This window comes from Ascaphus truei, assembly GCF_040206685.1.
Source record: "Ascaphus truei isolate aAscTru1 chromosome 12 unlocalized genomic scaffold, aAscTru1.hap1 SUPER_12_unloc_1, whole genome shotgun sequence".
NCBI classification, from domain to species: domain Eukaryota; kingdom Metazoa; phylum Chordata; class Amphibia; order Anura; family Ascaphidae; genus Ascaphus; species Ascaphus truei.
The window spans coordinates 721,491-736,947 of record NW_027453837.1 but is presented as its reverse complement, the minus strand read 5'-3'; the positions used below and the strand labels follow the sequence as shown (position 1 = coordinate 736,947).

At 34.3% G+C, this 15,457-nt stretch overlaps 6 non-coding genes across 6 annotated transcripts; 5 read left to right on the top strand and 1 right to left on the bottom strand.

Moving 5' to 3' along the window:
- The first annotated feature begins 1,249 nt into the window (after positions 1 to 1,249).
- On the top strand, positions 1,250 to 1,331 carry TRNAS-AGA (transfer RNA serine (anticodon AGA)). The gene has a single exon. It is a non-coding gene; the product is annotated as a tRNA-Ser (tRNA).
- A 2,973-nt stretch (positions 1,332 to 4,304) lies between these two features.
- TRNAS-UGA (transfer RNA serine (anticodon UGA)) lies at positions 4,305 to 4,386 on the top strand. The gene has a single exon. It is a non-coding gene; the product is annotated as a tRNA-Ser (tRNA).
- A 2,913-nt stretch (positions 4,387 to 7,299) lies between these two features.
- On the top strand, positions 7,300 to 7,381 carry TRNAS-UGA (transfer RNA serine (anticodon UGA)). The gene has a single exon. It is a non-coding gene; the product is annotated as a tRNA-Ser (tRNA).
- Positions 7,382 to 10,371: 2,990 nt separating this feature from the next.
- Positions 10,372 to 10,453, top strand: TRNAS-UGA (transfer RNA serine (anticodon UGA)). Its single transcript has one exon. It is a non-coding gene; the product is annotated as a tRNA-Ser (tRNA).
- A 2,441-nt stretch (positions 10,454 to 12,894) lies between these two features.
- On the bottom strand, positions 12,895 to 12,987 carry TRNAI-UAU (transfer RNA isoleucine (anticodon UAU)). The gene is given in 2 exon segments: positions 12,895 to 12,930; positions 12,950 to 12,987. It is a non-coding gene; the product is annotated as a tRNA-Ile (tRNA).
- A 378-nt stretch (positions 12,988 to 13,365) lies between these two features.
- Positions 13,366 to 13,447, top strand: TRNAS-UGA (transfer RNA serine (anticodon UGA)). Its single transcript has one exon. It is a non-coding gene; the product is annotated as a tRNA-Ser (tRNA).
- The last annotated feature ends 2,010 nt before the right edge of the window (positions 13,448 to 15,457 follow it).

Below are 15,457 nucleotides of genomic sequence, written 5' to 3'. Positions count from 1 at the left end.
AATTTATTCAATTGAAGACTCTGGTGAAATAGCATGGGGTTCTGCTACATTGAGGATTAACTCTTAAGAGGGATTTATACTTGTTTGGATTTAAAAACAAAACGTAGAAAGCTTTTGTTCCAGCACCGCCATTCAGGTGCAAATTGTGTTTGAAAAACTATTTCAGGCTTGATTGAAAGGTAGAATGTGACTTTGCTAGGGTGAATTTTAACTCTTAATGAAGTTTTGTATTGAGTTTAGATTTGTTTATTAATCATTCTCAGGGGGTAGGTGGAGGAAATGTAATAACAACAGATTATCAGAGAGGTGAGAAGTGGTTTACATATGGTGAGCAAGATACGAATGTGAGAGGTGAATAGTTGGGTTAAGAAGGGGGGATAGGCTGACCCCTACTTAGTACAGATAGACAGGATGCTCATTAAAGATTGCCTTTTTAGGATATATACATCTGGAAATATATGTATCCCCTAGACCCAAATAATGGGTAGCATTGGCTCCACTGGTGTATTTTGGTTTGAAAAAAGGAAGAATTTGCTTGGACAGCTCTCATTTTTTTATTTTTTTAAATCATACATCATCAATTACCAATATCTTCTTGCCCACATTGAGACACCTATTGAATTTGGCTGCTTTACATGCGCTCCAATGTAAGCCAAATAGCAAAATGCGGAAATGTTGTTTTTAATGTAAAAGATTACATTTTACATCCATAGGCCTTTTATTTAACATTGTATACATTCAAACAATGCTATTGGTTGATGAAACAAAAAGAGGGTTTGTTTCAGGTCAGGCTTGAACTCACAACCTCGGCATAGCTTAGCATATACTGACATATAAGTACCGTGAGCTAACCGATTACGCCACTGGAGCTTGTTCCTGTAATGATCCATGTTCTTCTTGCCCCAAATGCCCTCCAACTCTGCTCTTTTAATCTCTGACATCCAAGTTAGATCATGTTCCCATTACTCCTTTTAACCCCTTTTCTTTTTTTCTGCCTCAGATCTGTTTCATACTGTACATTGAATGTGGTTAACAAAAAGAATTTCTGATCATTTTTCAAAAACCCAATAGAAGCAACATTTTACAAAGATAATGTTGTTTAAACAATGTGTACAAACAAGTCATGTATTTCTCTTTATGAAAATGTTCTCATGGTTATTTAGTTCATATTGGTCATCATTCATTAGTGAGTGTTACCCATATCCGCTGAAGAGCCATCTGTGTGACTGTATTCAGTAATACCAGCTATGTAGTCATGGCCGAGTGATTAAGGCGATGGACTAGAAATCCATTGGGGTTTCCCCGTGCAGGTTCAAATCCTGCTGACTACGTTGACTTTTTCAGTGGTAACGTGTTATTAAAAACTTCACTGCACTTTGCATTTTGTTTGTATCTGCTTGGCAAAGCAATCTTTACTTACTGGAATAAGTGGCACACTAAAGAAGAAAACACTCTGAATTCTTCAAACATTTTCCAAGTTATACATTTTAGGGTGCTGCTGGCTGTAAAACATTTAATAAAGAACTACATTTCAATAAATGCATTGTCTTCTATTGATAAGTATCTCTATGCTGCAACATAGTGCTAAGAGGTCATTTGTGTGCAATACTTTGCACAACATAAAATAGAGGAGAAACGGCTTACCCCTACAGAAATAACTTAAGGTGACAAAGGATAATGAGCACTTTAGTGTGAGAGTGAGGGAATTCTTCCACTTTTTAATTACAGATAATATTTGAATTCTTCTTAAGGACTGTGCTAAGTACTGCATGTATTGAGATGTGTACATTCTTTACAATCTGCCAAAACTATATTGTTTAAATATAATGGAAATAATCAATGTTATAGTTCAACTGCTTATCACACTTCAGCACAAATAGCTTTTTGTTATGAAAAAGCATTTGTAATGTTTTATTGTTATCATTCACAAAAGATAAGCAGGGCTTTCTAAACCTGTTGAAGAAATAAACAACTTAGCTTGAATTTTACTGAAAAATGGTCATTAATATACTGTAATAATTGTACTGTAACTTCCTGAAGTTTACAGAAAATTAAGAAATTAATCAAATGTAAACTTTATGGAATCTTTTGTGAAATAGAATGATTCGCATTAAGAACAAATGTACTTTGTACTTTGATATTAAATTCAGAGACAGAACATTTTATATTAAAATCAGATTTAATTTTTTGGGGGGTTCAATATGATCTTATAGGGGTTCTGTATGTTTTTCTCTTGCAGATTAACAAAATTGAATACCTAATTCTTGGACATGTTTATTTTGTTGATACTTTTGCCATAGTCTGCATATTGATAGTTCCTTCTAGATACCCAAGAGATCAATGTTGGTATCCCTCCACCCTTTGTATGTCAAAATTGATCAAAAGCAGAAAAAAACAAGATAAATGCTGCACACCAAAAACTGAAAACTGTAACTGATACTTGTTGTTACTGGTGCTCTTGATCCAGGGGAGTCCCTGTGAATGACAGACTCCAAAGTCAGCAAAAAAAAAAACAGAGGGTTCAGGGCTCTACGGATTTAAAGAATTTATTAAATCAAATACACAACGTTTCAACCATCAAAAAGTGGTCTTTCTCACTTGAGAAAGGCCACTTTTTGATGGTTGAAACGTTGTGTATTTGATATAATAAATTCTTTAAATCCGTAGAGCCCTGAACCCTCTGTTTAAAATTGATCAAAAGACATGATTTTTTGAGTGAGTTGCAAAGTTCAAATGTGTTGGAATATTTTATTCTATGCTTAAGGCATTTAAAATATCTTTAATATTAACATCAAGCCTTGTTCCTTCATATTTACTTTAACTGTGTTACTCAAATCTTCAATGTGGTTTTAGCATGTTTTCCTTTAGCTTGCTATGTAATTGGCAAAAAAAAGAAGATTCTTTATTCCTCTTCTATGTTGTCATTTATGATTGCCCACTCTGATAAAGCATAAAGCATAAAGCAAGTAAAACTGAAAGAAAAGGTGGTCGTACATGCAAAACTTCTTTCAGCACTCTTGGTTTCTACCACATACAAGATCCACTCGCCTATAGCAATAAGAGAATTTATTCAATTGAAGACTCTGGTGAAATAGCATGGGGTTGTGCTACAGTGAGGATTAACTCTTAAGAGGGATTTATACTTGTTTGGATTTAAAAACAAAACGTAGAAAGCTTTTGTTCCAGCACCGCTATTCAGGTGCAAATTGTGTTTGAAAAAATATTTCAGGCTTGATTGAAAGGTAGAATGTGACTTTGCTAGGGTGAATTTTAACTCTTAATGAGGTTTTGTATTTATTAATCATTCTCAGGGGGTAGGTGGAGGAAATGTAATAACAACAGATTATGATAGAGGTGAGAAGTGGTTTACATATGGTGAGCAAGATACGAATGTGAGAGGTGAATAGTTGGGTTAAGAAGGGGGGATAGGCTGACCCCTACTTAGTACAGATAGACAGGATGCTCATTAAAGATTGCCTTTTTAGGATATATACATCTGGAAATATATGTATCCCCTAGACCCAAATAATGGGTAGCATTGGCTCCACTGGTGTATTTTGGTTTGAAAAAAGGAAGAATTTGCTTGGACAGCTCTCATTTTTTTATTTTTTTAAATCATACATCATCAATTACCAATATCTTCTTGCCCACATTGAGACACCTATTGAATTTGGCTGCTTTACATGCGCTCCAATGTAAGCCAAATAGCAAAATGCGGAAATGTTGTTTTTAATGTAAAAGATTACATTTTACAATTTACATCCATAGGTCTTTTATTTAACATTGTATACATTCAAACAATGCTATCGGTTGATGAAACAAAAAAAGGGTTTGCTTCAGGTTAGGCTTGAACTCACAACTTCTGCATAGCTTAGCATATACTGACATATAAGTACCGTGCGCTAACCGATTACGCCACTGGAGCATGTTCCTGTAATGATCCATCTTCTCTTGCCCCAATTGTCCTCCAACTCTGCTCTTTTAATCTCTGACATCCAAGTTAGATCATTTTCCCATTACTCCTTTTAATCCCTTTTCTTTTTTTTCTGCCTCAGATCTGTTTCATTCTGTACATTGAATGTGGTTAACAAAAAGTATTTCTCGTCATTGTTCAAAAACCCAATAGAAGCAACATTTTACAAAGATAATGTTGTTTAAACAATGTGTACAAACAAGTCATGTATTTCTCTTTATGAAAATGTTCTCATGGTTATTTAGTTCATATTGGTCATCATTCATTAGTGAGTGTTACCCATATCCGCTCAAGAGCTATCTGTGTGACTGTATTCAGTACTACCAGCTATGTAGTCATGGCCGAGTGGTTAAGGCGATGGACTTGAAATCCATTGGGGTTTCCCCGCGCAGGTTCAAATCCTGCTGACTACGTTGACTTTTTCAGTGGTAACGTGTTATTAAAAACTTCACTGCACTTTGCATTTTGTTTGTATCTGATTGGCAAAGCAATCTTTACTTACTGGAATATGTGGCACACTAAAGAAGAAAACACTCTGAATTCTTCAAACATTTTCCAAGTTATACATTTTAGGGTGCTGCTGGCTGTAAAACATTTAATAAAGAACTCCATTTCAATAAATGCATTGTCTTCTATTGATAAGTATCTCTATGTTGCAACATAGTGCTAAGAGGTCATTTGTGTGCAATACTTTGCACAACATAAAATAGAGGAGAAACGGCTTACCCCTACAGAAATAACTTAAGGTGACAAAGGATAATGAGCACTTTAGTGTGAGAGTGAGGGAATTCTTCCACTTTATAATTACAGATAATATTTGAATTCTTCTTAAGGACTGTGCTAAGTACTGCATGTATTGAGATGTGTACATTCTTTACAGTCTGCCAAAACTATATTGTTTAAATATAATGGGAATAATCAATGTTATAGTTCAACTGCTTATTACACTTCAGCACAAATAGCTTTTTGTTATGAAAAAGCATTTGTAATGTTTTATTGTTATCATTCACAAAAGCTAAGCAGGGCTTTCTAAACCTGTTGAAGAAATAACCAACTTAGCATGAATTTTACTGAAAAATGGTCATTAATGTACTGTAATAATTGTACTGTAACTTCCTGAAGTTTACAGAAAATTAAGAAATTAATCAAATGTAAACTTTATGGAATCTTTTGTGAAACAGAATGATTTTCATTAAGAACAAATGTACTTTGTACTTTGATATTAAATTCAGAGACAGAACATGTTATATTAAAATCAGATTTATTATTTGGGGGGGTTCAATATGATCTTATAGGGGTTCTGTATGTTTTTGTCTTGCAGATTAACAATATTGAATACCTAATTCTTGGACATGTTTATTTTGTTGATACTTTTGCCATAGTCTGCATATTGATAGTTCCCTCTAGATACCCAAGAGATCAATGTTGGTATACCTCCACCCTTTGTATGTCAATATTGATCAAAAGCAGAAAAAAACAAGATAAATGCTGCACAGCAAAAACTGAAAACTCTAACTGATACTTGCTGTTACTGGTGCTCCTGATCCAGGGGAGTCCCTGTGAATGACAGACTCCAAAGTCAGCAAAAGAAACGGAGGATTCAGGGCTCTACGGATTAAATTTTTTTATTATATCAAATGCACAACGTTTCAACCATCAAAAAGTGGTCTTTCTCAAGTGAGAACCCTCTGTTTAAAATTGATCAAAAGACATGATTTTTTGAGTGAGTTGCAAAGTTCAAATGTGTTGGAATATTTTATTCTATGCTTAAGGCATTTAAAATATCTTTAATATTAACATCAAGCCTTGTTCCTTCATATTTACTTTAACTGTGTTACTCAAATCTTCAATGTGGTTTTAGCATGTTTTCCTTTAGCTTGCTATGTAATTGGCAAAAAAAGAAGATTCTTTATTCCTCTTCTATGTTGTCATTTATGATTGCCCACTCTGATAAAGCATAAAGCATAAAGCAAGTAAAACTGAAAGAAAAGGTGGTCGTACATGCAAAATTTCTTTTAGCACTCTTGGTTTCTACCACATACAAGATCCACTCGCCTATAGCAATAAGAGAATTTATTCAATTGAAAACTCTGGTGAAATAGCATGGGGTTGTGCTACAGTGAGGATTAACTCTTAAGAGGGATTTATACTTGTTTGGATTTAAAAACATAACGTAGAAAGCTTTTGTTCCACCACCGCCATTCAGGTGCAAATTGTGTTTGAAAAAATATTTCAGGCTTGATTGAAAGGTGGAATGTGACTTTGCTAGGGTGAATTTTAACTCTTAATGGGGTTTTGTATTGAGTTTAGATTTGTTTATTAATCATTCTCAGGGGGTAGGTGGAGGAAATGTAATAACAAAAGATTATGAGAGAGGTGAGAAGTGGTTTACATATGATGAACAAGATACGAATGTGAGAGGTGAATAATTGGGTTAAGAAGGGGGGATAGGCTGACCCTTACTTAGTACAGATAGACAGGATGCTCATTAAAGATTGCCTTTTTAGGATATATAAATCTGGAAATATATGTATCCTCTAGACCCAAATAATGAGTAGCATTGTCTCCACTGGTGTATTTTGATTTGAAAAAAGGAAGAATGTGCTTGGACAGCTCTCATTTTTTTATTTTTTTAAATCATACATCATCAATTACCAATATCTTCTTGCCCACATTGAGACACCTATTGAATTTGACTGCTTTACATGCGCTCCAATATAAGCCAAATAGCAAAATGTGGATATGTTGTTTTTAATGTAAAAGATTACATTTTGCAATTTACATCCATAGGCCTTTTATTTAACATTGTATACATTCAAACAATGCTATTGGTTGATGAAACAAAAAAAGGGTTTGCTTCAGGTGAGGCTTGAACTCACAACCTCGGTATAGCTTAGCATATACTGACATATAAGTACCATGCGCTAACCGATTACGCCACTGGAGCATGTTCCTGTAATGATCCATGTTCTTCTTGCCCCAATTACCCTCCAACTCTGCTCTTTTAATCTCTGACATCCAAGTTAGATCATTGTCCCATTACTCCTTTTAACCCCTTTTCTTGTTTTCTGCCTCAGATCTGTTTCATACTATACATTGAATGTGGTTAACAAAAAGTATTTTTCGTCATTGTTCAAAAACCCAATAGAAGCAACATTTTGCAAACATAATGTTGTTTAAACAATGTGTACAAACAAGTCATGTATTTCTCTTTATGAAAATGTTCTCATGGTTATTTAGTTCATATTGGTCATCATTCATTAGTGAGTGTTACCCATATCCGCTCAAGAGCTATCTGTGTGACTGTATTCGGTACTACCAGCTATGTAGTCATGGCCGAGTGGTTAAGGCGATGGACTTGAAATCCATTGGGGTTTCCCCGCGCAGGTTCAAATCCTGCTGACTAAGTTGACTTTTTCAGTGGTAACGTGTTATTAAAAACTTCACTGCACTTTTCATTTTGTTTGTATCTGCTTGGCAAAGCAATCTTTACTTACTGGAATATGTGGCACACTAAAGAAGAAAACACTCTGAATTCTTCAAACATTTTCCAAGTTATACATTTTAGGGTGCTGCTGGCTGTAAAACATTTAATAAAGAACTCAATTTCAATAAATGCATTGTCTTCTATTGATAAGTATCTCTATGCTGCAACATAGTGCTAAGAGGTCATTTGTGTGCAATACTTTGCACAACATAAAATAGAAGAGAAACGGCTTACCCCTACAGAAATAACTTAAGGTGACAAAGGATAATGAGCACTTTAGTGTGAGAGTAAGGGAATTCTTCAACTTTATAATTACAGATAATATTTGAATTCTTCTTAAGGACTGTGCTAAGTACTGCATGTATTGAGATGTGTACATTCTTTACAGTCTGCCAAAACTATATTGTTTAAATATAATGGGAATAATCAATGTTATAGTTCAACTGCTTATCACACTTCAGCACAAATAGCTTTTTGTTATGAAAAAGCATTTGTAATGTTTTATTGTTATCATTCACAAAAGATAAGCAGGGCTTTCTAAACCTGTTGAAGAAATAAACAACTTAGCTTGAATTTTACTGAAAAATGGTCATTAATGTACTGTAATAATTGTACTGTAACTTCCTGAAGTTTACATAAAATTAAGAAATTAATCAAATGTAAACTTTATGGAATCTTTTGTGAAACAGAATGATTCTCATTAAGAACAAATGTACTTTGTACTATGATATTAAATTCAGAGACAGAACATTTTATATTAAAATCAGATTTAATTTTTTGGGGGGTTCAATATGATCTTATAGGGGTTCTGTATGTTTTTGTCTTGCAGATTAACAATATTGAATACCTAATTCTTGGACATGTTTATTTTGTTGATACTTTTGCCATAGTCTGCATATTGATAGTTCCTTCTAGATACCCAAGAGATCAATGTTGGTATCCCTCCAACCTTTGTATGTCAAAATTGATCAAAAGCAGAAAAAAACAAGATACTGTAAATGCTGCACACCAAAAACTGAAAACTGTAACTGATACTTGTTGTTACTGGTGCTCTTGATCCAGGGGAGTCCCTGTGAATGACAGACTCCAAAGTCAGCAAATAAAAACAGAGGTTTCAGGGCTCTACGGATTTAAAGAATTTATTAAATCAAATACACAACGTTTCAACCATCAAAAAGTGGTCATTCTCACTTGAGAGAGACCATTTTTTGATGGTTGAAACGTTGTGTATTTGATATAATAAGTTCTTTAAATCCGTAGAGCCCTGAACCCTCTGTTTAAAATTGATCAAAAGACATGATTTTTTGAGTGAGTTGCAAAGTTCAAATGTTTTGGAATATTTTATTCTATGCTTAAGGCATTTAAAATCTCTTTAATATTAACATCAAGCTTTGTTCCTTCATATTTAATTTAACTGTGTTACTCAAATCTTCAATGTGGTTTTAGCATGTTTTCCTTTAGCTTGCTATGTAATTGGCAAAAAAAGAAGATTCTTTATTCCTCTTCTATGTTGTCATTTATGATTGCCCACTCTAATAAAGCATAAAGCATAAAGCAAGTAAAACTGAAAGAAAAGGTGGTCGTACATGCAAAACTTCTTTCAGCACTCTTGGTTTCTACCACATACAAGATCCACTCGCCTATAGCAATAAGAGAATTTATTCAATTGAAGACTCTGGTGAAATAGCATGGGGTTGTGCTACAGTGAGGATTAACTCTTAAGAGGGATTTATACTTGTTTGGATTTAAAAACAAAACGTAGAAAGCTTTTGTTCCACCACCGCCATTCAGGTGCAAATTGTGTTTGAAAAAATATTTCAGGCTTGATTGAAAGGTAGAATGTGACTTTGCTAGGGTGAATTTTAACTCTTAATGGGGTTTTGTATTGAGTTTAGATTTGTTTATTAATCATTCTCAGGGGGTAGGAGGAGGAAATGTAATAACAACAGATTATGAGAGAGGTGAGAAGTGGTTTACATATGATGAACAAGATACGAATGTGAGAGGTGAATAATTGGGTTAAGAAGGGGGGATAGGCTGACCCTTACTTAGTACAGATAGACAGGATGCTCATTAAAGATTGCCTTTTTAGGATATATAAATCTGGAAATATATGTATCCTCTAGACCCAAATAATGAGTAACATTGGCTCCACTGGTGTATTTTGATTTGAAAAAAGGAAGAATGTGCTTGGACAGCTCTCATTTTTTTATTTTTTTAAATCATACATCATCAATTACCAATATCTTCTTACCCACATTGAGACACCTATTGAATTTGACTGCTTTACATGCGCTCCAATGTAAGCCAAATAGCAAAATGCGGAAATGTTGTTTTTAATGTAAAAGATTACATTTTACAATTTACATCCATAGGCCTTTTATTTAACATTGTATACATTCAAACAATGCTATTGGTTGATGAAACAAAAAAAGGGTTTGCTTCAGGTGAGGCTTGAACTCACAACTTCGGCATAGCTTAGCATATACTGACATATAAGTACCGTGCGCTAACCGATTACGCCACTGGAGCATGTTCCTGTAATGATCCATCTTCTCTTGCCCCAATTGCCCTCCACCTCTGCTCTTTTAATCTCTGACATCCAAGTTAGATCATTTTCCCATTACTCCTTTTAATCCCTTTTCTTTTTTTTCTGCCTCAGATCTGTTTCATTCTGTACATTGAATGTGGTTAACAAAAAGTATTTCTCGTCATTGTTCAAAAACCCAATAGAAGCAACATTTTACAAAGATAATGTTGTTTAAACAATGTGTACAAACAAGTCATGTATTTCTCTTTATGAAAATGTTCTCATGGTTATTTAGTTCATATTGGTCATCATTCATTAGTGAGTGTTACCCATATCCGCTCAAGAGCTATCTGTGTGACTGTATTCAGTACTACCAGCTATGTTGTCATGGCCGAGTGGTTAAGGCGATGGACTTGAAATCCATTGGGGTTTCCCCGCGCAGGTTCAAATCCTGCTGACTACGTTGACTTTTTCAGTGGTAACGTGTTATTAAAAACTTCACTGCGCTTTGCATTTTGTTTGTATCTGATTGGCAAAGCAATCTTTACTTACTGGAATATGTGGCACACTAAAGAAGAAAACACTCTGAATTCTTCAAACATTTTCCAAGTTATACATTTTAGGGTGCTGCTGGCTGTAAAACATTTAATAAAGAACTCCATTTCAATAAATGCATTGTCTTCTATTGATAAGTATCTCTATGTTGCAACATAGTGCTAAGAGGTCATTTGTGTGCAATACTTTGCACAACATAAAATAGAGGAGAAACGGCTTACCCCTACAGAAATAACTTAAGGTGACAAAGGATAATGAGCACTTTAGTGTGAGAGTGAGGGAATTCTTCCACTTTATAATTACAGATAATATTTGAATTCTTCTTAAGGACTGTGCTAAGTACTGCATGTATTGAGATGTGTACATTCTTTACAGTCTGCCAAAACTATATTGTTTAAATATAATGGGAATAATCAATGTTATAGTTCAACTGCTTATTACACTTCAGCACAAATAGCTTTTTGTTATGAAAAAGCATTTGTAATGTTTTATTGTTATCATTCACAAAAGCTAAGCAGGGCTTTCTAAACCTGTTGAAGAAATAACCAACTTAGCATGAATTTTACTGAAAAATGGTCATTAATGTACTGTAATAATTGTACTGTAACTTCCTGAAGTTTACAGAAAATTAAGAAATTAATCAAATGTAAACTTTATGGAATCTTTTGTGAAACAGAATGATTTTCATTAAGAACAAATGTACTTTGTACTTTGATATTAAATTCAGAGACAGAACATGTTATATTAAAATCAGATTTATTATTTGGGGGGGTTCAATATGATCTTATAGGGGTTCTGTATGTTTTTGTCTTGCAGATTAACAATATTGAATACCTAATTCTTGGACATGTTTATTTTGTTGATACTTTTGCCATAGTCTGCATATTGATAGTTCCCTCTAGATACCCAAGAGATCAATGTTGGTATCCCTCCACCCTTTGTATGTCAATATTGATCAAAAGCAGAAAAAAACAAGATAAATGCTGCACAGCAAAAACTGAAAACTCTAACTGATACTTGCTGTTACTGTTGCTCCTGATCCAGGGGAGTCCCTGTGAATGACAGACTCCAAAGTCAGCAAAACAAACGGAGGATTCAGGGCTCTACGGATTAAAATTTTTTATTATATCAAATGCACAACGTTTCAACCATCAAAAAGTGGTCTTTCTCAAGTGAGAACCCTCTGTTTAAAATTGATCAAAAGACATGATTTTTTGAGTGAGTTGCAAAGTTCAAATGTGTTGGAATATTTTATTCTATGCTTAAGGCATTTAAAATATCTTTAATATTAACATCAAGCCTTGTTCCTTCATATTTACTTTAACTGTGTTACTCAAATCTTCAATGTGGTTTTAGCATGTTTTCCTTTAGCTTGCTATGTAATTGGCAAAAAAAGAAGATTCTTTATTCCTCTTCTATGTTGTCATTTATGATTGCCCACTCTGATAAAGCATAAAGCATAAAGCAAGTAAAATTGAAAGAAAAGGTGGTCGTACATGCAAAATTTCTTTTAGCACTCTTGGTTTCTACCACATACAAGATCCACTCGCCTATAGCAATAAGAGAATTTATTCAATTGAAAACTCTGGTGAAATAGCATGGGGTTGTGCTACAGTGAGGATTAACTCTTAAGAGGGATTTATACTTGTTTGGATTTAAAAACATAACGTAGAAAGCTTTTGTTCCACCACCGCCATTCAGGTGCAAATTGTGTTTGAAAAAATATTTCAGGCTTGATTGAAAGGTGGAATGTGACTTTGCTAGGGTGAATTTTAACTCTTAATGGGGTTTTGTATTGAGTTTAGATTTGTTTATTAATCATTCTCAGGGGGTAGGTGGAGGAAATGTAATAACAAAAGATTATGAGAGAGGTGAGAAGTGGTTTACATATGATGAACAAGATACGAATGTGAGAGGTGAATAATTGGGTTAAGAAGGGGGGATAGGCTGACCCTTACTTAGTACAGATAGACAGGATGCTCATTAAAGATTGCCTTTTTAGGATATATAAATCTGGAAATATATGTATCCTCTAGACCCAAATAATGAGTAGCATTGTCTCCACTGGTGTATTTTGATTTGAAAAAAGGAAGAATGTGCTTGGACAGCTCTCATTTTTTTATTTTTTTAAATCATACATCATCAATTACCAATATCTTCTTGCCCACATTGAGACACCTATTGAATTTGACTGCTTTACATGCGCTCCAATATAAGCCAAATAGCAAAATGTGGATATGTTGTTTTTAATGTAAAAGATTACATTTTGCAATTTACATCCATAGGCCTTTTATTTAACATTGTATACATTCAAACAATGCTATTGGTTGATGAAACAAAAAAAGGGTTTGCTTCAGGTGAGGATTGAACTCACAACCTCGGCATAGCTTAGCATATACTGACATATAAGTACCGTGCGCTAACCGATTACGCCACTGGAGCATGTTCCTGTAATGATCCATCTTCTCTTGCCCCAATTGCCCTCCACCTCTGCTCTTTTAATCTCTGACATCCAAGTTAGATCATTTTCCCATTACTCCTTTTAACCCCTTTTCTTGTTTTCTGCCTCAGATCTGTTTCATACTATACATTGAATGTGGTTAACAAAAAGTATTTTTCGTCATTGTTCAAAAACCCAATAGAAGCAACATTTTGCAAACATAATGTTGTTTAAACAATGTGTACAAACAAGTCATGTATTTCTCTTTATGAAAATGTTCTCATGGTTATTTAGTTCATATTGGTCATCATTCATTAGTGAGTGTTACCCATATCCGCTGAAGAGCCATCTGTGTGACTGTATTCAGTAATACCAGCTATGTAGTCATGGCCGAGAGGTTAAGGTGATGGACTTGAAATCCATTGGGGTTTCCCCGCGCAGGTTCAAATCCTGCTGACTACATTGACTTTTTCAGTGGTAACGTGTTATTAAAAACTTCACTGCACTTTGCATTTTGTTTGTATCTGCTTGGCAAAGCAATCTTTACTTACTGGAATATGAGGAACACTAAAGAAGAAAACACTCTGAATTCTTCAAACATTTTCCAAGTTATATATTTTAGGGTGCTGCTGGCTGTAAAACATTTAATAAAGAACTCCATTTCAATAAATGCATTGTCTTTTATTGATAAGTATCTCTATGCTGCAACATAGTGCTAAGAGGTCATTTGTGTGCAATACTTTGCACAACATAAAATAGAGGAGAAACGGCTTACCCCTATAGAAATAACTTAAGGTGACAAAGGATAATGAGCACTTTAGTGTGAGAGTGAGGGAATTCTTCCACTTTATAATTACAGATAATATTTGAATTCTTCTTAATGACTGTGCTAAGTACTGCATGTATTGAGATGTGTACATTCTTTACAGTCTACCAAAACTATATTGTTTAAATATAATGGGAATAATCAATGTTATAGTTCAACTGCTTATCACACTTCAGCACAAATAGCTTTTTGTTATGAAAAAGCATTTGTAATGTTTTATTGTTATCATTCACAAAAGCTAAGCAGGGCTTTCTAAACCTGTTGAAGAAATAACCAACTTAGCATGAATTTTACTGAAAAATGGTCATTAATGTACTGTAATAATTGTACTGTAACTTCCTGAAGTTTACAGACAATTAAGAAATTAAACAAATGTAAACTTTATGGAATCTTTTGTGAAACAGAATGATTCTCATTAAGAACAAATGTACTTTGTACTTTGATATTAAATTCAGAGACAGAACATGTTATATTAAAATCAGATTTATTTTTTGTTGAGGTTCAATATGATCTTATAGGGGTTCTGTATGTTTTTGTCTTGCAGATTAACAATATTGAATACCTAATTCTTGGACATGTTTATTTTGTTGATACTTTTGCCATAGTCTGCATATTGATAGTTCCCTCTAGATACCCAAGAGATCAATGTTGGTATCCCTCCACCCTTTGTATGTCAAAATTGATCAAAAGCAGAAAAAAACAAGATAAATGCTGCACACCAAAAACTGAAAACTCTAACTGATACTTGCTGTTACTGTTGCTCCTGATCCAGGGGAGTCCCTGTGAATGACAGACTCCAAAGTCAGCAAAAGAAACGGAGGATTCAGGGCTCTACGGATTTAAAGAATTTATTATATCAAATGCACAACGTTTCAACCATCAAAAAGTGGTCTTTCTCAAGTGAGAACCCTCTGTTTAAAATTGATCAAAAGACATGATTTTTTGAGTGAGTTGCAAAGTTCAAATGTTTTGGAATATTTTATTCTATGCTTAAGGCATTTAAAATCTCTTTAATATTAACATCAAGCTTTGTTCCTTCATATTTAATTTAACTGTGTTACTCAAATCTTCAATGTGGTTTTAGCATGTTTTCCTTTAGCTTGCTATGTAATTGGCAAAAAAAGAAGATTCTTTATTCCTCTTCTATGTTGTCATTTATGATTGCCCACTCTGATAAAGCATAAAGCATAAAGCAAGTAAAACTGAAAGAAAAGGTGGTCGTACATGCAAAACTTCTTTCAGCACTCTTGGTTTCTACCACATACAAGATCCACTCGCCCGAAATCTGATGATGGAGAGGCGTGCACGACAAGGAGGTGAATGGCAGCTTAGAGTGTGAGCTCCATCCCCTCCGGCGTTTCAAATCGATCTAACTCCAGCAAAAACACAGCATCTGCATAATCCAGTATCTGCAGAACGTGTCTAAATATACAGACATGGCATCAACTAAGACTTTAAGAAAAAAAACACAGCCGGTGTCTACTTATTTTAAGATCAAAGAGGATGCCAGGGCTGACATACCTGAGTCTCCACTGCAGACAGCTTCAGCAGACCCAGAATTGGACCCCTCACCTGAGGAACCAGACGATATGGATATAATGAGACGTAAAGACATGAAGGAGTTTTGCAGTAATATGCAACAATTC